The sequence below is a fragment of the Hyla sarda genome, chromosome 4 (genome assembly GCF_029499605.1).
Source record: "Hyla sarda isolate aHylSar1 chromosome 4, aHylSar1.hap1, whole genome shotgun sequence".
Classification (NCBI taxonomy): domain Eukaryota; kingdom Metazoa; phylum Chordata; class Amphibia; order Anura; family Hylidae; genus Hyla; species Hyla sarda.
The window spans coordinates 338,922,051-338,944,418 of record NC_079192.1 but is presented as its reverse complement, the minus strand read 5'-3'; the positions used below and the strand labels follow the sequence as shown (position 1 = coordinate 338,944,418).

Here is a 22,368-nt window from a genome sequence, read left to right as displayed (position 1 = left end):
AAACTACAATTGCGGGCGAATGGCTGGGCGGATCCGGCAAGGTAGGGCTCATTGGAATCAGCATCTCCTGTACTATCCATCAGTACCTGTGGATAGTGTGGGAGAAAGCATGTGACAGTGGATAGGATAGGGGATAAGATGTCAGATCGCCCCTGTGGAGGAGCCCCGGATCGCTGCTGCAGCACTGCGCTATCATTACTGCACAGAGCGAGTTCGCTCTGCACGTAATGACTGGCAATACAGGGGCCGGAGCATCGTTACGTCACTGCTCTGCCCCTCGTGATGTCACGGCCCGCCCCCCTCAATACAAGTCTATGGGAGGGGGCGTGGCAGTCGTCACGCCCCCTGCCATAGACTTGCATTAAGGGGACGGGCCGTGATGTCATGAGGGGCGGAGCCGTGACGTAACGATGCTCCGTCCCCTGTATTGCCCGTCATTACGCACAGAGCGAACTCGCTCTGTGCAGCAATGATAGCGCAGTGCTGCAGCGGCGATCCCGGGGCTCCCCAGCGGCGGGACTGCGGCGATCTGACATCTTATCCCTTATCCTTTGGATAGGGGATAAGATGTCTAGGGGCGGAGTACCCCTTTGAGTTAGAAAAAAAACAGTTTTATTATTTATTAAAACTTTATAATAGGAAAGTGGCCCTGTAGTCCATAACTATCAATGACAAAACAATAAAAGTGATGGTATTTTTGTTTTCTATGGTCCAGTTAATCTATTTGGTAACCAATTCTCCTACTGATTGTATCGTTTTGGCTTGTTAAAAAATGTTGTTCATCAAAAGGACAATCTAGTGATCATTCATGTGCCTGCACCTTGGTTGAGCCATGTAAAGGTTTATTAAACAATTGCTTATCTACAAGATAGTGCTAGTTATTGTGAGCTGCTGGGCAAGTCTCAGACTAGGTTTCCACACAGTTTTTTTTGCCACTGCAGTTTGAGCCAAAGCCAGAAGTGGATCCGGTAGGAAGCTTCCATTAAATTCCCCATTCCTTTTGAATACACTTTTGGCTTTGGCTGTATTTATTTATGACATTGGCAGTATTTATTAGATGTTAATTTTATAAATTTGATATTCTGTAATTCTTACTGACCTAAAGAATATAGTTTTTTTTTTTTTTACTTAAAAAAACTTTTTGCATTACCCTATTCTGCCTTTTTTTATTTATTTTTTTAGTTTACGTACGAGCTGTCCGAGGGCTTGTGTTTTAGCTCAAATTTTTATTGGTACCATCTTAGGGTAAAATCACTTTTTGATCCATGTTTTTTTTGGCAGGTAAGGTAACCAAAACCAGCAATTTAAGAGATTTTTTTTTCTCTCTGACCACATTTGCAGTGCAGAATAACAATGTTATATTGCCATACATGTACATCAAATGTTGGGAATGGGTTTTAAAGCGTACTGAGTAAAAAATTGTTACTCAGTACCTAATCCTGACCATATACATCTAATTTTTATGCCTCTATCACCTTTATTATTATCACTATGCGCTTTTCATTAGCTCATAGTGTTAATAATCCTCCTTGTGGTGGTGGGAGGGGATTGGTGTGTCATGCTGCCTTGTCTATGAGTCATCACTTGTCCATGAATCATTGACAAGCTGATGCAGCTGCAGGACTGGTAAGTGTCCCAGTAGGTATGGGACACCTAGTGGTGGGATTTTCACAAGCTTTGGCTCAGCATTGAGCTGCTCTGCTGCACCAGCCTGACATGGCTGGCTGGGAGCATCAGACCACTGATGGAACGGTGAGAAGGCAGGTAAGGGCTCTCCCACCATCCTCAGCTAATCAGGACATTGCAATTTCATTGCGATGGTCCCAATCAGCTTCACTAAGCTGCCAGGAGCGTTTTACTTTTATTTTAGATGCCTTGATGAACTTTGATTGCGGCTTCTAAAGGGACCCACCAGGTTCTTGTGAGCATGCTTCAAACACCGGTAATGGGACCAGGGAGTACAGGTACTCCCTGTGTCCTTAAGTACCAGGACGCAAGGACGTACCCATAGGCCCTGCGTCCTGAATGGGTTAATTTTTATCAGTAAGAAAAGAACATGTAAGAAGTTTTTGAATCTGACATTGCCCATTTAAAGGGATTTGAGTAAGTTGCAATCCAGACAATGATACAGGGCCAACTTTTCCAGCTTTATTTCCTTCATGCATAAAAATTCCATATAAGAATAGCAGCCAATAAAAGTCCATTTAACCCCATGGCGCACACGCTACATTTACAGCTGGCTGCAGAGCTGTTCTTGTGTCTGCAGTTTATGAACGATAAATTTGACAAATTCCACATGCAGTTTTGTTGGCAGAATTGGGTAGTCACACTGACAATTCCTGTCCAGTGGTTGTAACGGCAGTGGAGCAGTGAATCCGCTGAACCTGTGTAGATGATGGCGTGGGCCGTACCAGGGTGCGGAGTCTAAGGTGCTGCTGGTCTTCACCAGAGCCTGCCGCAAAGCGGAATGGATGGACTTGCTGCGGCAGGCGGCACTTAGGTCGCTACCCCTGTTACGACTCGTCCACACAGGCTACTGAGGTGTTATGTGGCATAGGTAAGATGAGGCAAACTTGTAGTCTGCACAGGCAAGAGGTCAGGCGGCACAGGAGCATGGTCAGGAACGAAGCTAGGACGTCAGAGGGCAGGCGGCGCAGGAGCAAGATCAGGTCACAAAGCAAGAGGTCTGGAACACTGTAGACAACACACAACTGGAATGCTTTCTCTAGGGCTAGTGAGCACAAAGATCCGGCAAGGACAGGAAGGAAGTGTGGGGTTAAATAGACACAGGACCAGACGAGCAGCAATCAATGGTGCACTGGCCCTTTAAAATTTGATGAAGCCAGTGCGCCGTAGGAGGTGGGGGCGCATGTGCCGACAGCAGGGGACAGAGGAGAGTGAAAGCCCAGCGTTGGAACTCGTCCCTCGATGCGAATGGTGGCAGAAGCAGGACGGGACCGGAGCGCGCTTGCAGCCAGAATTTCTGGCTGTAGCGCTACTTGTGACACTGGTCTTTAAAAAAAAAAGGGAAACTTTTAGGCACAGCACTTAAATGCCTCCATAAAACAAAATAGAAAAAAAGGAAGTCCCCCCCCAAAGAAAGTGTACACCTCTCCAATCGCACACGTACCTATTTTAAACATTCTGCATGACACATCACCCTGGCCGCCAATTTTAGTTTCTTTTTTCCCGCCCTTATCATCCTTTCAAATTTTACTAAAATTGTTCTGTCCATAGATGTTTACACACACATGTACAGAGGCTGCCTCTAAAGCTAAGATTACTATGAATGGGAGAACTAGTGGATTAATTTGTGGGGGATGGATGGAAACGGGATAAGTGTCTGATCGTAGGGGCTCCGACTGCTGGGACACCTGGCTACTTACCTGTCCCTGGCACACTCTGGCCCCCACTTTCCTGGATGTGTACAAGTGACACCTGCTCAACCAGTCACCAGCTGATGCGGGACATGCCTGTGGCGAGTGATTGGTTGAGCTGGCCATCACTGGCATTGTGGGGGCTGGAGCTTGCAGAGGACAAGTGAGTAGACAAGGGGCCCCCATCAGTTTGACCCCCTGTGATTAGAAACATCAAGCTGTGTAATAGAGAATGTGTGGCAGATAGTTAATGGAAGTATAGGGCGGCACAAACCATCCAGTAAATGTTCCCACTGCCCTGTCTACCTGATAACTGAGCTGTGTAATAGCCTTGTTAAATGAGTGCTTATATACTTGGTTGGCACTTACATTGGGCAGCCATCAGCCTGTGTATTACAACTTGTCAAAACGAGGTTCCTTTCATTCATCCTGTAACAAACCTTCACAGTACAGAGGAAAAGGTAAAAAGAAATGGTGGCAAAGGGAAAAACACATCCTGATCAACCCTTAAGTGGTGGCTGCAAACTATTTCAGGTACTTGTTTTTATACCTTTTGGAAAAGATCATGTGTAGCATCTGTTCTCATCAGTTTAATATCTGATACAGTGGGGATCAAAAGTTTGGGCACCCCAGGTAAAAATTTGTATTAATGTGCATAAAGAAGCCAAGGAAAGATGGAAAAATCTCCAAAAGGCTTCAAATTACAGATTAGACATTCTTATAATATGTCAACAAAAGTTAGATTTTATTTCCATCATTTACACTTTCAAAATAACAGAAAACAAAAAAAATGGCGTCTGCAAAAGTTTGGGCACCCTGCAGAGTTAATATCTTGTACTGCCCCTTTTGGCAAGTATCATATCGCTTGTAAACGCTTTTTGTAGCCAGCCAAGAGTATTTCAATTCTTGTTTGAGGTATCTTTGCCCATTCTTCCTTACAAAAGTCTTCCAGTTCTTTGAGATTTCTGGGCTGTCTGTCATGCACTGCTCTTTTAAGGTCTATCCATAGATTTTCTATTATGTTGAGGTCAGGAGATTGTGAAGGCCTCTTGATGTAATCCCACATGGATTTTGTGGTGTGTTTAGGATCATTATCCATTTGTAGAAGCCATCCTCTCTTTAACTTCAGCTATTTCAAAGATGGCATCAAGTTAGCATCCAAAATTTGCTGAAATTTTATTGAATACATTTTTCCTTCTACTCATGAGATGTTCCCTGTGCCACTGGCTGCAATACAACCCCAAAGCATGATTGATCCACACCCATGCTTAACAGTTGGACAGAGATTTTTTTCATTAAATTCTGTTCCCCTTCTTCTCCCAATGTACCTTTGCTCATTCCGGCCAAAAAGTTCAATTTTAACCTCATCGGTCCACAGAACTTGTTTCTAAAATGCATCAGGCTTGTCTATATGTTCATTTGCAAAGTTCAAACACTGATTTTTGTGGTGAGGACGTAGAAGAGGTTTTCTTCTGATGACTCTTCCATGAAGACCATATTTGTACCAGTATCTCTTTATAGTGGAATAGTGTACCACAACTCCAGTGTCTGCCAGATCTTTCTGGAGGGATTGTGCATTCAAATGTGGGTTTTGAATAGTTTTTATCACAATCCTGCGAGCTGTTCTGTTTGATATTTTTCTTGGTCTTCCAGATCTTGCTTTAACTTCCACTGTTCCTGATGACTGCCGTTTCTTAATTACATTCCGAACAGAGGATATTGACATCAGAAAACGATTTGCTATCTTATAGCCTTCTCCAGCTTTGTGAGCGTCAACTATTTTCAGTTTCAGATTTCTAGAACACTGCTTAGAAGAACCCATGGCGCGGATTGTTGGGGCAAGGTCAGATGAGTCTGGGCATTTAAAACCTTTGAGATTGACATCACCTGGTCTTCCCAGATGATGATTGAGAACAATCCATGACACTGGCAGGTCTCAGCTTTGCAAAGGGGGCAGTGCATGCTCTAAATTCTGCAGGGTGCCCAAACTTTTGCAGACGCCATTTTTTTTATTTTCTTTTATTTTGAAAGTGTAAATGATGGAAATAAAATCTAACTTTTGTTGACATATTATAAGAATGTCTAATCTGTAATTTGATGCCTTTTGGAGATTTTTCCATCTTTCCTTGGCTTCTTTATGCACATTAATACAAATTTTTACCTGGGGTGCCCAAACTTTTGATCCCCACTGTACGTCTCCTATCCAGGACTGTATAGTAAATGGATTTTTAGCAAAAGAAGAATGAAAAAGAGCTTCCTATATCCTCTGGTATTGCAATACATCAAGGACTGTTAAAACCCGTTCTAAATCAGTTTACAATAAGTAGCAGCAGTTGTCTAGCAGTGAGGACACTTACAGTGGGGCAAAAAAGTATTTAGACAGCCACCAATTCTGCAAGTTCTCCCACTTAAAAAGATGAGAGAGCCCTGTACTTTCCATCATAGGTATACCTCATATATGAGAGACATAAAGAGAAAAAAAAAATCCATAAAATCACAGTGTCTGATTTTGAAAGAATTTATGTGCAAATTATGATGGAAAATAAGTATTTGGTCAACTACAAACAAGCAAGATTTCTGGCTCTCACAGACCTGTAACTTCTTCAAGAGTCTCCTCTGTCCTCCACTCGTTATCTGTATTAATGGCACCTGTGCACAACCTCAAACAGTCACACTCCAAACTCCACTATGGCCAAGACCAAAGAGCTGTCGAAGGACACCAGAAACAAAATTGTAGACCTGCATCAGGCTGGGAAGACTGCATCTGCAATAGGCAAGCAGCTTGGTGTCCCCTCCCTCGATCTGGGGCTCCGCACAAGATCTCACCCTGTGGTGTCAAAATGATCACAAGAACGGTGAGCAAAAATCCCAGATCCACACGGGGGGGACTTGGTGAATGACCGGCAGAGAGCTGGGACCAAAGTAACAAAGGCTACCATCAGTAACACACTATGCCACCAGGGACTCAAATTATGCAGTGCCAGACGTGTCACCCTGCTTAAGCCAGTACCTGTCTGGACCTGTCTGAAGTTTGCTAGAGAGCATTTGGATGATCCAGAAGAGTATTAGGAGACTGTCAGATGAAGCCAAAGTAGAACTTTTTGGTAAAAACTCAACTTGTCGTGTTTTGAGGCAAAAGAATGCTGAGTTGCATTGAAAGAACACCATACCTACTGTGAAGCATGGGGGTGGAAACATCATGCTTTGGGACGTTTTTTCTGCTAAGGGACCAGGATGACTGATCCGTGTAAAGAAAAGAATGAATGGGGCCATGTATCGTGAGATTTTGAGTGAAAACCTCCTTCCATCAGCAAGGGCATTGAAGAGGAAATGTGGCTGAGTCTTTCAGCATGACAATCATCTCAAAAACACCGCCCGGGCAACGAAGGAGTTTCTCCGTAAGAAGCATTTCAAGGTCCTGGAGAGGCTTAGCCAGCCTCCAGATCTCAACCCCAAAGAAAACCTTTGGAGGGAGTTTAAAGTCTGTATTGCCCAGTTACAGCCCCAAAACATCACTGCTCTAGAGGAGATCTGCATGGAGGAATGGGCCAAAATACCAGCAACAGTGTGTGAAAACTTTGTGAAGACATACAGAAAAAGTTTGACCTCTGTCATTGCCAACAAAGGGTATATAAATAAGTATTGAGATGAACTTTTGTTATCGATCAAATACTTATTTTCCACCATAATTTGCAAATTCTTTAAAAATCAGACAGTGACTTTATGTCTCTCATAGTTTAGGTATACCTATGATGAAAATTACAGGCCTCTCTCATGTTTTTAAGTGGGAGAACTTGCACAATTGGTGGCTGACTAAATACTTTTTTGCCCCACTGTATGAAGCTGCTTGCTGCCCCTTTGCAATCTTGCCCCCTTGTAAACAACTACATCCCCTCTGACTGCTCACAAGTCAGAGCACTAACATTGGATTAGAAACCCTAAAGTGTCCATCTGAACCATTAATCCATCAGACTGCTCTGGTTTGCTTTGTTGCACTCTGCATGTAGCCCCTACTAGGTGCATGTATGTGACCAATAGGCCTGTTTGTGCAATGTTTTTGTTTTGCGAAAGGTTAAAATATTGGTAGCATGGTCTTTAACCTGTTTTTGGCAACATTTCGAAACAATCCCTTATGTTACTTTAACACACATGTAACATAAAAGCTTTTGTAATTGTATCAATGTATCCACTGTTTTGAAATTTGCCTCCCCCTTGTGGACTTGTTAAGACATTTGTTATGATGAAAAACATTTTCTTGTTCAAGAGGCAGGTAGGCGTTGGTCCGAGGGACAAAGTGTAATACTATAATCTGCTGGAGATGACTGTAGCAAAGCAAATGATTGTTCATAGGAACTCCTGTTTGTAAATGTCAAGAAACTATAAAGATGGAAACCGGTTGCAAGGGTCAGACTAATATGATTAGTCAGACTAACTTATGATCCAGCGCGGTGAACAGCTTAACCTGTTATAGGTGTACTCCGCTGGGAACTTTTTTTTTTTTTTTTTTTTTTTTTTTTTTAAATCAACCGGAGCCAGAAAGTGAAACAGATTTGTAAATTACTTCTATTTAAAAATCTTAACTTCCTCTGGAGCATAAAGCAGGTGATAAGTACTGGAAATGTTATTTTCTTATTGAATTTCTTCTGCTGACACCTCTAGCCATGTCAGGAACTGTCAAGAGTAGGAGAGGTTTGCTATGGGGATTTGCTCCTACTCTGGACAGTTCCTGAGACAGACAGACAGGTGTCAGCCGAGAGCACTGTGGTCAGACAGAAAAGAACAACTTAACTTTCTGTGGAGCATACAGCAGCTGATAAGTACTGGAAGGATTAAGAATTTTTTATAGAAGTAATTTACAAATCTGTTTAACTCTCTGGCACCACAGGTGTACACCCTAACACCCTGGTACTTAAGGACCCAGGACCTACCTGTACGCCCGTGGGAATTTCAGACCCCGCTGGGCGGTGACCTGACCGGGGTGACTACTGATATCGATCAACAGGCACCCTGCGCAAATGCCCTGGGGGGGGGGGGGGGGTCATCCAGCGATTTGCAGCGATTCCGGGTCTCCGGTGACCCGGAAAATAAGGGGATCGGGGTTTTCCAAGACACCCCCTGAACCTCCTGAAGGGATAGGAGTGAGGTGGCAGGGGTGCCACCCCTCCTATCCCTGCTATTGGTCGTTCAGAAGCGACGACCAATAGCAGATCGGGGGGAAGGGTTAACTTTCAGTTCCCCTGTTGTGCCCACCCACAGTAGGCTGGGCAGAATGGGGAAACCGTCAGGGACCGGCACCGAAGTCCACCTACCCATCGGCGGAGGCGACGATCAGCGGCACTGATCGGCGGCAGCAGAGGACGGCGATGCGGCTCCCTGGATCCTACTGAAGCCTCTGAGTTGCCTAGCAACATCTGGAGGGCTACAGTTTGGAGACCATTATACAGTGGTCCCTAAGCTGTAGCCCTCCAGATGTTGCAAAACTAAAACTCCCAGCATGCCCAGACAGCTGTTTGGGCATGCTGGGATTTGCAGCTTTGCAACACTTGGAGGGCCACAGTTTGGAGATCACTGTGCAGTGGACTCTAAACTGTAGCCCTCCAGATGTTGAAAAACTGCAAATCCCAGCATGCCCAAACAGCAAACAGCTGTCTCGGCATGCTGGGAGTTGTAGTTGCGTACCTCTAGCTGTTGCATAACTACATATCCCAGCATACCCTTCGGCGATCAGTACATGCTGGGAGTTGTAGTTTTGCAACAGCTGGAGGCACACTGGTTGGAAAATACTGAGTTAGGTAACTGAACCTAACTGAAGGTTTTCCAACCAGTGTGCCTCCAGCTGTTGCAAAAGTACAACTCCCAGCATGCACGGTCTGTCAGGACATGCTGAAAGTTGTAGTTTTGAAACAGCTGGAGGTTTGCCCCCCCACCCCCATGTGACTGTACCGGGTACATTCACACAGGCGGGTTTACAGTAAGTTTCCTGCCTGAAGTTTGAGCTGCGTCAAATTTATCGCCACAACGCAAACTCCTAGCAGGAAACTCACCATAACCCCCTGCCGGTGTAAATGTACCCTAAGAACACTACTTTACACTACACTAACACATAATAAAAGGTAAAACACTTCATATACACCTCCTTACATGGCCCCCCCCCCCAATAAAAATGAAAGACGTATCGTACAGCAGCCAGCATTTCCGGACAGCCACTGACTGTCCAGGCATGCTGGGAGTTTAGCAATAGCTGGAGGCACCCTGTTTGGGAATCACTGGCATGGAATACCCCTATGTCCACCCCTATGCAATCCATAATTTAGTCCTCAACTACGCATGGTGCTCTCTCACTTCAGAGCCCTGTCGTATTTCAGGGAAACAGTTTAGGGCCACATATGGAGTATTTCCGTACTCGGGAGAAATTGCACTACAAATTTTGGGGGGCTTTTTCTCCTTTTACCCCTTATGAAAAGGAAAAGTTGAGGGCTACACCAGCCTGTTGGTGTACATTTTTTTCTTTTTTTACACTAACATGCGGCTGTTGCCCCATACTAGTTATTTTCCCAAGCGGTAAAAGGAAAAAAAGACCCCCAAAATTTGTAACGCAATTTCTCCTGAGTACAGAATTACCCCATATGTGGGTGTAAAATGCTCTGTGGGCGCACAACAAGGCTCAGGAGTGAGAGCGCACTCTGTACATTTGAGGCCTAAATTGGTGATTTGCACAGGGGTGGCTGATTTTAGAGCAGTTCTAACATAAACACAAAAAAATTAATGCCCACATGTGACCCCATTTTGGAAACTACACCCCTCACGGAATGTAACAAGGGGTATAGTGAGCCTTAACACCCCACAGGTGTTTGACGAATTTTCATTAAAATTGGATGGGAACATTTTTTTTCACTAAAATGCTGGTGTTACCCTAAATTTTTCATTTTCACAAGGGAAAATAGGAAAAAAGCCCCCCAAATTTGTAAGTAAGTAAGAACATACCCCATATATGGATGTAAAGTGCTCTGCTGGTGCACTACAATGCTCAGAACAGAGGGAGCACCATTTTGTAGAGAAAATTTGTCCGGAAATGAAGGCCACGTGTGTTTACAAAGCCCCCATAGTGCCAGAATAATGGACATGTGACCCCATTTTGGAAACTACACCTCTCATGTAATGTAATAAGGGGTACAGTGAGCATTTTTGCCCCACAGGTGTCTGGCAGATTTTTGGAACAGTGGTCCGTGAAAATGAAAAAATTTAATTTTTCATTTGCACAGCCTACTGTTCCAAAGATCTGTCAAATGTGGGGTGTAAATACTCACTGCACCCCTTATTAACCCCTTAAGGACTCAGGGTTTTTCCGTTTTTGCACTTTCCTTTTTTCTTCCTTACCTTTTAAAAATCATAACCCTTTCAATTTTCCACCTAAAAATCCATATTATGGCTTATTTTTTGCGTCACCAATTCTACTTTACAGTGACCTCAGTCATTTTACCCAAAAATTCACGACAAAATGGGAAAAAAAAATCATTGTGCGACAAAATCGATGAAAAAACGCCATTTTGTACATTTTGGGGGCTTCCGTTTCTACGCAGTGCATATTTCGGTAAAAATGACACCTTACCATTATTCTGTAGGTCCATACGGTTAAAATGATACCCTACTTATATAGGTTTGATTTTGTCGTACTTCTGGAAAAAATCATAACTACATGCAGGAAAATTTATACGTTTAAAAATGTCCTCTTCTGACCCCTATAAAAAAAAAAATTTACAAGTCTGTTTAACTTTCTGGAGCCAGTTGATTATATAAAGTTTTTTTTCCTGGATAACCCCTTAAGGACCAAGGACGTACCGCGGTACGTCCCGAGTCCTTTCCCTTTCTATAACGCGGGGCCATGACGTGGCCCCACGTTATAGCAGGTCGGGCCCAGCCTCCGGGACCCGTGGCTAATAGCGCGCGGCACCTCGATCACTGCCGCGCGCTATTAGCCGCGGGTATTAACCCTTTAGACGCGGTGTTCAAAGTTGAACGCTGCGTCGAAAGTGAAACCATCATATGAATTTTTAGGTGCAAAATTGAAAGGGTTATGATTTTTTAAAGGTAAGGAGGAAAAAACGAAAGTGCAAAAATGGAAAAACCCCTGGTCCTTAAGGGGTTAAATTCTGTGAAGGGTGTAGTTTCCAAAATGGGGTCACATGTGGGGGGGGTGTCCACTGTTCTGGCACCACGGGGGGGGCTTTGTAAACTCACATGGCCCCTGACTTCTATTCCAAACAAATTCACTATCCAAAAGCTCAATGGTGCTCCTTCTCCTCTGAGCATTGTAGTGCACCAGCAGAGCACTTGATGTCCACACATGGGGTATTTCCATACTCAGAAGAAATTGGGTTACAAATTTTGGGGGTCATTTTCTCCTATTACCCCTTGTAAAAATGTAAAATTTGGGGAAAAAACCTACATTTTAGTGAAAACATTTTTTTTTTTCATTTACACATCCAACTTTAACAAAAAGTCGTGAAACACCTGTGAGGCTCACTATACCCCTTGTTATGTTCCTTCAGGGGTGTAGTTTCCAAAATAGTATGCCATGTGTTTTTTTCCCCTGTTCTGACACCATAGGGGATTCCTAAATGTGACATGCCCACCAAAAACCATTTCAGCAAAATTTGATTTCCAAAAGCCAAATGTGTCTTCTTCTCTTCTGAGCATTGTAGTTCGCCCACAGAGCATTTTACTTCCTAACATGGGGTATTTCCATACTCAGAAGAGATGGGGTTATAAATTTTGGTGGGCATTTTCTCCCATTACCTTTTGCAAAAAATGGTAAATTTGGGGAAAAAAACTGCACTTTAGTGAAATATTTTTTTTCATTTACACATTCGACTTTAACGGAAAGTCGGCAAACACCTGTGGGGTGTTAAGGCTCACTGGACCCCTTGTTACGTGCCTTGAGGAGTGTAGTTTCCAAAATGGTATGCCATGTGGGGTGTTTTCTGCTGTTCTGGCACCATACGGGCTTCCTAAATGCGACATGCCCCCCAAAAACCATTTCAGCAATATTCACTCTCCAATATTCACTCTCCAAAATACTGTCGCTCCTTCCCTTCTTAGCCCTCTACTGCACCCGCCGAACACTTGACATACACATATGAGGTATTTCCTTACTCGAGAGAAATTGGGTTACAAATTTTGTCGGGCTTTTTTCTCCTATTACCCCTTGCAAAAATTCCGAAACTGCGTCTACAAGAACATGCCAGTGTAAAAAAGCGAAGATTTTTAATTTTCTCCTTCAATCTGCTGCTATTCCTGTGAAACACCTAAAGGGTTAACAAACCTTTTGAATACTTTAAGGGGTGCAGTTTTTATAATGGGGTCATTTATGGGGTATTTCTAATAAGAACTGGTCAAAACTGAACTGGTCCCTGAAAAATTTCGATTTTGAAAATTATGTGAAAAATTTGAAAATTGCTGCTATACTTTGAAGCCCTCTGATGTCTTCCAAAAGTAAAAACATGTCAACTTTATTATGCAAATATAAAGTAGAAATATTGCATATGTGAATCAATATATAATTTTTTGGGCATATCCATTTTCCTTATAAGCAGAGAGCTTCAAAGTAAAAAAAAAAATGCAACATTTTCAATTTTTTCATCAGATTTTTGAATTTTTCACCAAGAAATGATGCAAGTATCGACAAAATTTTACCACTAATATAAAGTAGAATATGTCACGAAAAAACATTCTCGGAATCAGAATGAAAAGTTTCCCAGAGTTATTAATGCTTAAAGTGACAGTGGTCAGATGTGCAAAAAATGGCAGGGTCCTACATTGAAAATTGACTGGGTCCTTAAGGGGTTAATTCCCTTCTTGGCAAGTGTTACTCCCTATTTCCACCTAAAAACACTGTCATTTCCCAGGATTTTTAGGTAGAAATAGGGAGGGGTTCCTGTGTGAGGCCACCCTTTTTAGGGTGAATAACACTTGCCAAAAAGGGAATTAATAGGGTGAGAGTAGGGCCTTACAGGGGAAGTTTTTACCCCCACCTGCTGCAATGGACAATTCATTCTTCCCTTCCACCTTTTGGAGGCAAGTGTTACTTGTCCTAAAAAGGGCGGCCCCACACACAGGAACCTCTCCCTATTTCCAATGGCAGTGGGAAATGGCAGTGTTGTTAGGTGGAAATAGGGAGAGGTTCCTGTGTGGGGCCGCCCTTTTTAGACCGAGTGACATTTGCCAATAAGGGAATTAATAGTGCGAGAGTAGGGCCTTACAGGGAAAGTTTTTACCCCCCCCCCTGTTACAATGGACCATACGTTGTTCCCATCCACCTTTTAGAGGTCTTTGCATCGCATCAATTCTTGGTGGTGTAGGTGGCACATGTGTTTTTTGCACACCTTTCCTTTTGTTAGATTTAAAAACAAAATTGCGTCCATACATTTTATGTATTCTATTAAAAGTCACTACAGGTTTGGACATGGTCCTTAGCAATAATTGCTTCGTATTTGATGGCCAATGGTACACACAAAAGACAGGGACTGCGATGGGCACCCCTGTCGCATGTACCTTTGCTAATCTCTACCTTGCCGCCCTAGAACAAAAGATGATCTACAACTCTAATAATCCTTTCATAAAAAATTTAACACTTTACACCCGCTATGTGGATGATGTCTTCATCATATGGGAGGGCGAAGAAGAAGACTTCACGGATTTCCTTACCTATCTCAACAACAAAAAATCAATATGAATATGTTCTTCACCTGTAAATTTGCCTCAGACCCCATCGATTTTTTTTAGATGTCGAAATCCACATCTGCAACAATGTGATCACTACTACAGGTTTCAGAAAACAGACAGCGACGAATTCCTACCTTCATTTTGACAGTTACCATCCTGCGCATACCAAAAAATCGTTACCTTACAGCCAACTTCTTCATCTCTAATTCCACGCACTGACCTGCTTCACAAAACATACAAGAAAAAGCATAAGCAGAAAAATGCTTCAAAAGAAAAACGTTTTGTGTTCTCTTTTCAGTACAACCCACTTTCTGAAATTATTTTTTTTTTAAAACCCTGCATAAGAACTGGCACCTCCTAGAACGGGATCCCGCCCTGCACAGCACTGCTATCAACAAACCTCTAATCACCTTTAGACGAAGTACCAGTCTAAAAAACCTGCTTGTTTCATCCAAATTATCTTCTAAAAACTCCAATGAAAATTGAAAAACCAAAAACGAATTAAAGGGAAATTTCAAATGTGGTTCATGCATTCATTGTCCCCAGATGCTAAAAGGTGCCTTTTTGAGACTTGGTGGCACCGAAATCCACATTAATGAATTTATCAGCTGCCGCTCTGAATGGGCGATTTATGCCCTCATTTGCCCTTGCAAATCATTCTACGTCGGCTCTACTAAGCGCTGCCTGTTCTCCAGATTCAGAGAACACAAAAGATCTCATCACTGCCATCGGATCGGCACGACTCATCGATCATATGCGATCCCACCACAAAAGCAATCCGCATTGTCTCACCTTCTGCGGACTTGAAAGAATCCTCACTACATGCAACATGAAAGAAACAAAACTCAGACAAAGCTGTATGGATTATGCGCACGGACGCGATTGCAATACTCGGACTTAACGACAGGAATGATCTCACCGTTTTTCTATAGTGACTTTTGCAGCTTACACTATGCATTTTAATAACACTGTTTTTTTCACACTTCCCCCATTTCTACGCTACGTGATTCCACTTTTGTACATTGTACTCACTATTTTTCCTTTGATTTGTAGCCATATTAACCCTTTGGTTGCACCCTCCCCTCCATCCCCCCCCCCACCCCTGAGTGCTTAGCGCTCCTCCTCCCCCATGACATCACTGCTTCAACCAGGTAAAGCACACCTGGATGTGACGTCCGGCTAGTCCAGAGGAAGCGTTTTTTTTCCTGCGAAATCAGCTGTTTGCCACCACCCGCACAGCTTAGGCTGTTGCGCTCCTTTCCCGATCCCACCTAGGCTGGCTTCTGTCTACATATGATGATGAAATAAAGGAACATTTTTTTAACAGGTGAGTGCAGATGTAATTTTTTCTACACCGATTCTATACAGATTTCTTCTTTTCTTCTATACATCTCGCATCCCTGTCCACCAGTTGTTACCTCTCCCCGCATGGGATACTCCCGACTTTTTTTGCATCACAGAACTTACAGTAGTACAGTCTTGTTCTTTGTCTACTATCTCAGTATATTAAGTTACGTTTTACGTAATGCATATCCTCAATACTTACTTGTGCACACCAACACATTGACAAAAGAGACAGTTTTCTTCTGCATACCTGCCTCAGCAAATATTCTGATCCTGCCACCTTCCTGATGCCACACATCTGATGGCAAGTTCTCCTTCTTTCACCCACCTTCATCACCGGGTACTGGTATTAAACACCCACCACCCCACTCTACCAAAGTGTATGGCAGCGACGACGTGTGGAGCTGTAACTACGGTCAGGGACAATACATGTCCTTTGCAGCCCATTGGGTGAATGTTGTTCCTGCACAGCCACAACGGGAACTTGGACAGGTCACGCCGCTTCCTCCTCCACGCTCTCAGGCCATTGGTCCTGCGACAGTGTGCGACTCCGCCTCCTCATCCTCCACTGTGTCCTCAGCCTCCATTGCACGGACAAGTTTCAGTGCCCCTCCAGCATACCATGTGTGCAGGGCACGGCGGTGTCATGCTATTCTTCACATGGTTTGCCTTGGTGAAAGGAGTCACACAGGGGAGGAACTGCAATGGTGACTGACATCAGGAAGAATATATTGTCTGCGCTGCTTCAAGGAAGCCTGAGCCATGCGCCCTGCATAGCACACGTGTTCAATCTGGTTGTCAAGCGGTTCCTGAAGTATCTCCCCCAATCTGCAAGACATCCTAACAATGGCCAGGAAACTTTGCATGCACTTCAGCCACTCGTACACCGGAAAGCACACCCTCCTTGATCTGCAGCTTCAGGAGGGCATCCCCCAAAATAGTCTGATTTGCAACGTTTCCACGCATTGGAATTCCACCCTCGATATGTTGGATCGACTATACGAACAGAGAAAAGCCATCACAGATTTCTTGATGATCCAAGCGGATAGGGTGGACTCCCCTGTGTAACTTCAATGTCAACCAGTGGCAGCTCATATGTGACATCTGCCATTTACTCAGGCCCTTTGTGGAAGCTACATTATTACCAGGATTACAGGATGATCATCATCATTCCACTGCTTCATTTCCTACAACACGTGTTGGAAACGATGGCTGGTCAGGGTACTGGAGACGTGGCGCCTACATCCCATGGCCACATGAGCCCTGTGGGGGCTGAACTGGAGGAGGAGGGGGAGGGGGAGGGGGAAAGTGGAGCACAGGCAAGGTTTTGCAAAATAGGTGGTTTTTATAGTCATCTGACAGAAGAGGAGGAGCAGGAGCAGGCTGTGGAGCTACAGGCTGATGAGGAAGGCGAGACAGAGAACCAAGAAACACCGTGGCCATGTGGTCGCCTCATGGTGCTGGCACATGAAATAAACTTTAAATCTATATAAAATCTTCAATTAAAATTTTCCAAAATATCTTTAACCTTTTCAATTGTGAGGCCCTGTGGTCTCCTCATGCTGCTGCCACCTCCCGGCTGTGTCATTGTGCCACCATATGTTCTCCTCCTGCTGTTGGCACATTAAATGAAACTTTAAAATGTAAAATCTCATCTTCAATTTAAATTTTACAAAATATCTTTAATCTTTTCAATTGTGAGGCCCTATGGTCTCGTCGGGCTGATGAAACCACTAGGCTCTGTCATTGTGCCGCCATGTGACTCCTTGTTATATTGGGTTTTGTGGTCATATAGTATAAAGTTCAAAGTAATTGCTTTGGGCACCTAGAACATTAAATTGAAGATTTTGATTAAATTCCCAAGTTTAAATAAAAAAAAAATCTTTTCAATCTTTTCAATTGTGAGGCCCTCTGGTCGTTGTCATATATTACCTGTGGAATTACCACAAGAATCCAATGAAACGGGTTGGAGCGATAACAATGAACCATAACTGATTGAATGAAACATTTGCACTTTCACAGTCGGGGGGGGGGGGGGGGGGGGGGGTTGTTAAGCGGAGAGGCAGGGGCTAGAACAATAAATTCAAATTAAATTTTAAATTACATTACAAAATATCTTTAATCTTTTCAATTGTGATGCCATACAGTCTCCTGACCCTGCTGCCATATCCAGACGCTCTGCAATAAATTCGGACCAAACCAAATTTTTTCAAATAATTGCCGAATCTAATTTTCCAAAAATTCACTCATCTCTCGTTAGTATTCATTACAGTAAAAAAAAAAGAAAAGAAAAAAAAGAAATTATCTTTAAAAAGTAATTACTAAATGTTTCAATTCCAGTCTATCTAGATTTCCATCCTTATATAGTGAGCAGAAGAATAGTACTTGGGTAACATAAGGCAGTATATTAAATATTCTTCCTTACTAATGACTCTACAAAGCCATGAGATCTCTGGATGATGAAAGACAGAGCTTGAAAACTCTGCATATGACAAAGCTGAAATAAGCCACAGATATTCTGGATCATTTCAGAAACAAAGTATTGACAAGTTTAGTATGTTTAGTATACTGTGGCTTAAGTAGGTATTTTGCCATGGGGACAATAAAAAGCTGAGCTCCAGGCTATGCAATTTTTTGTCAGTATTCTGATATTTTTTCACTGTTGGGTTTTTGCCTGTAGTCCACAAACATTCTATCCTTGCCGAAATGTAGCAAACAAGGGAGGTAGTAATGCAGGCTAGCTGGCAATAGTAGTCCTTCATGGAGCTCAAAACAGGATATAGGAAAACAATGCCCTCAGTAGCAAAAGGGAGGCAGCAACAGCTTTCCCTCCAGTGTCCTCTAAAGTTGTTCATCCGGAAAGCTTTGCGTTTTACGTAAAGGGGTACTCTGGTGGGAAAACTTTTTTTTTTTTTTATCAACTGGTGCAAAAAAGTTCAACAGATTTGTAAATTACTTCTTTTAAAAAATCGTAATCCTTCCAGTACTTATTAGCTGCTGTATACTACAGAGGAAATATTATTTTCTTTTTGGATTTCTTTTCTGTCTGACCTCTGCTCTCTGCTGACATCTCTGTCCATGTCAGGAACTGCCTGAAGCAGTAGAAAATCCCCATAGCAAACATATGTTGCTCTGGACAGTTCCTAAAATGGACACAGGTATCAGCAGGGAGAACTACTGTAGACAGACAGAAAAGAAATCCAAAAAGAAAATAATTTCCTGTGTAGTATACAGCAGCTAATAAGTACTGGAAGGATTACGATTTTTTAATAGAAGTAATTTACTAATTTGTTTAACTTTTTGGCACTATTTAATTTTAAAAAAAATTACAGTGTTTTCCACCAGAGTACCCCTTTAACCCCTTAAGGACCCAGGGCGTATCGGTATGCCCTGGCTCTTTGATACTTAAGGACCCATGGCATACCTGTTTGACCATGGGAATTTTAGTCCCTGCCAAGCGCCGGGCGGGGACCGGACCGGGATGCCTGCTGAAATCATTCAGCAGGCACCCCGTGCAAACCCCTGGGGCCCTCCATGTCGGTGATCGCCGCAAATCGCCAGTCAATTCAGACCAGCGATTTGCGGCAATTCCGGGTCAATCGGGTGTCTGGTAAACCTGGAAAAAAAGGTTGAATGGGGCTGTCCGAGACTGTCCCTTACCCAGCAGGAGTGAGGTGGCACGGGTGTCCCCTCACGATGAGGCCTGTTCACCTCCTGCTGTTGCTTAGCAACAACTCTTAGCATGCACAGACAAAGGGCATGCTGAGAGTTGTAGTTTTGCAACAGCTGGAGTTACAACTACAACTCCCAACATGCCCTTTGGTAGTCTGTGCATGCTTGGGGTTGTAGTTATGCCAAAGCTGGAGGCACATTTTTTTCTATGAAAAAGTTGTAGCAGTATGCCTCCAAAAGTACAACTCTCAGCATGCCCTTCGACAGCCAATGCATGCTGAGTGTTGCAGTTTTGCAACAGCTGGAGACACATTGGCTGTGAAACAGAGTTTGTGTCCTAACTCAGTGTTTTGCAACCAGTGTGCCTCCAGCTGTTGCAAAAATACAACTCCCAGCATGCACTGAGAGATTGTACATGCTGGAAGTTATAGTTTTGTCACAGCTGGAGGCACACTGGTTGCGAAACACTGAGTTAAGTAACAAACTCCGTGTTGCGCAACCAATGTGCCTCCAGCTGTTGCATAACTACAACTCCCAGCACGTATTTTCCACCGCAGCTCAAGCTCCCAGTGAGAAACGCACTGTAAACCCCCGCCCGTATGAATGTACCCTAAAAACACTACACTACACAAAATAAAAAATAAAACACTACATATACACCCCCTCTTGTACGGCAATGTTTCCAAAACGGAGCCTCCAGCTGTTGAAAAAAACAACTCCAGTATTGCCGGACAGCCACTGACTGTCAAAGCATGCTGGGAGTTTTGCAATAGCTGGAGACACCCGGTTTAGGAAACACTGCTGTAGGGTTTTTTTGGTGGTGGATGCAAATCCCCAAAATAGGCCTCAAATGCGCATGTCGCTCTCTCACTTTGGAGCCCTGTCGTATTTCAAGGCAACAGTTTATTTCCGTACTCGGGAGAAATTGCGTTACAAATTTTGGAGGGCTTTTCTCCTTTTACCCCTTTATGAAAAGGTAAAGTTGGGGTCTACACCAGCATGCTGGTGTTGCCACATACTTTTTATTTTCACAAGCGGTAAAAGGAAAAAAAGACCCCCAAAAATTGTAACCCAATTTCTCCTGAGTACGGAAATACCCCATATGTGGGTGTAAAGTGATCTGCGGGAGCACAACAAGGCTCAGGAGTGAGAGCGCACTATGTACATTTGATGTCTAAATTGGTGATTTGCAAATGGGTGGCTGATTTTACAGTGGTTCTGACATAAATGCAAAACAATAAATACCCACATGTGACCCCATTTTGGAAACTACACCCCTCATGGAATGTAACAAGGGGTGTAGTGAGCCTTAACACCCCACAGGTATTTGACGAATTTTCGTTTAAGTTGGATAGGAAAAGGAAAAATGCTGTTGTAACCCTACATTTTTCATTTTCACAAGGGAGAATAGGAAAAAAGCCCCACAAAATTTGTAGCCCCATTTCTTCTGAGTAAGAACATACCCCATATGTGGATGTAAAGTGCTCTGCGGGTGAACTACAATTCTCAGAATAGAAGGCACACCATTGGGCTCTTGGAGAGAGAATGTGTCTGAAATTGAAGGCCATGTGTGTTTACATGCCCCCATAGTGCCAGAAAAATAGACCCCCCCCCCCACATGTGACCCCATTTTGGAAACTACACCCCTCACAGAATTTAATAAGGTGCAGTGAGCATTTACACCCCATAGGTGTCTGGCAGATTTTTGGAACAGTGGTCCGTGAAAATGAAAAATTTAATTTTCATTTGCACAGCCCACTGTTCCAATGATCTGTCAAACGCCAGTGGGATGTAAATGCTCACTGCACCCCTTATTAAATTCTGTGAGGGGCGTGGTTTCCAAAATGGGGTCACATGTGTGTGTGTGTGTAGGGGGGGGGGGTCCACTGTTCTGGCACCACGGGGGGCTTTGTAAACGCACATGGCCCCCGACTTCTATTCCAACCAAATTCTCTATCCAAAAGCTCAACAGCGCTCCTTCTCTTCTGAGCATTGTAGTTTGCCTGCAGAGCACTTTACATACACATATGGGGTATTTCCATAATCAGAAGAAATGGGGTTACAAATTTATCCCTTGTGAAAATGAAAAATTTGGGGTAACACCAGCATTTTAGTGAAAAAAATCTACAAAAAATCTAATTTTTCTTTTTCACGCCCAACTTTAGCGGAAATTTGTCAACATACCCCCTGTTACGTTCCTTGAGGGGTGTAGTTTCCAAAAATGTATTGTTATGTTATGCGCTCCGACTGCACACGCTGGCCGTGAGTGCATGGTGCCGTTACCTGCCGCTGCCGGCGGGGCTGGGACTCATATCGCGGGATGTGCCCGCATGAGAGCCCCAATCCGTCACTCAACTGGTGCTTCTCCTGCCCCAGCCTCTGCCTCCCTGCTCCAGCGCGCGTGTCCCCATCCCCTAGGGTGCGCGCGCACCGGAGCTTTAAGATTTAAAGGGTTAGTGTAATTCACCTGTGGCTCATTGATAAATTCCTCCAACCTCCTCACTTCCCTGCCGGATCTTTGTTGCCTTGTGCCTGAGAGAAAGCATTCCTGAGAGTTGCCTTAGCGTGTATCTGATCCTTTGCTCTGTGACTTGACCTTGCTCTTCTGCCACCTGCCTACTGACCTCCTGCTACGTCCTGACTACGCTACTTTGCCGCCTACCTTGACCTTCTGCTATCCTGACTACGAGCTGCCTTATCCCTCCTGTGCCTCGCATCTCCTCAGCCGCCTGTGTGGTCGAGCCGTGCCAGGGGTAGCGACCTGTTGCCGCCTACCGCAGCAAGTACATCCCGCTTTGCGGCGGGCTCTGGTGAAAACCAGCGGCACCTTAGACTCTGCTCCCTAGTATGGTCCGTGTCACCTGCCACATCCACCACTGGTGTTCCTGTCTTCTGAAACGTGAGTGTTACAAGTATGCCATGTTTTTTTTTTTTTTTTTTTTTGCTGTTCTGGCACCATAGGGGCTTCCTTAAAGGGGTACTCCGGCACTTAGAGATCTTCTCCCCTATCCAAAGGATAGAGGATAAGATGCCTGATCGCGGGGGTCCCACCACTGGGGACCCCCGTGATCTTGCACGCCACACCCCGTTTATAATCAGTCCCCGGAGTGTGTTTACTCCGGGTCTGATTACTGTCAATCACGGGGCCGGAGCGTTGTGATGTCAAGGCTCCGCCCCATGTGACATCACTCTCCGCCCTCCTCAATGCAAGCCTATGGGAGGGGGCGTGACAGCTGTGACACCCCATCCCATA

At 44.0% G+C, this 22,368-nt stretch overlaps 1 pseudogene; it reads left to right on the top strand.

Annotated features, from left to right (window-relative positions):
• The first annotated feature begins 3,914 nt into the window (after window positions 1–3,914).
• LOC130267890 (U2 spliceosomal RNA) lies at window positions 3,915–4,082 on the top strand (annotated as a pseudogene).
• Window positions 4,083–22,368: the final 18,286 nt, after the last annotated feature.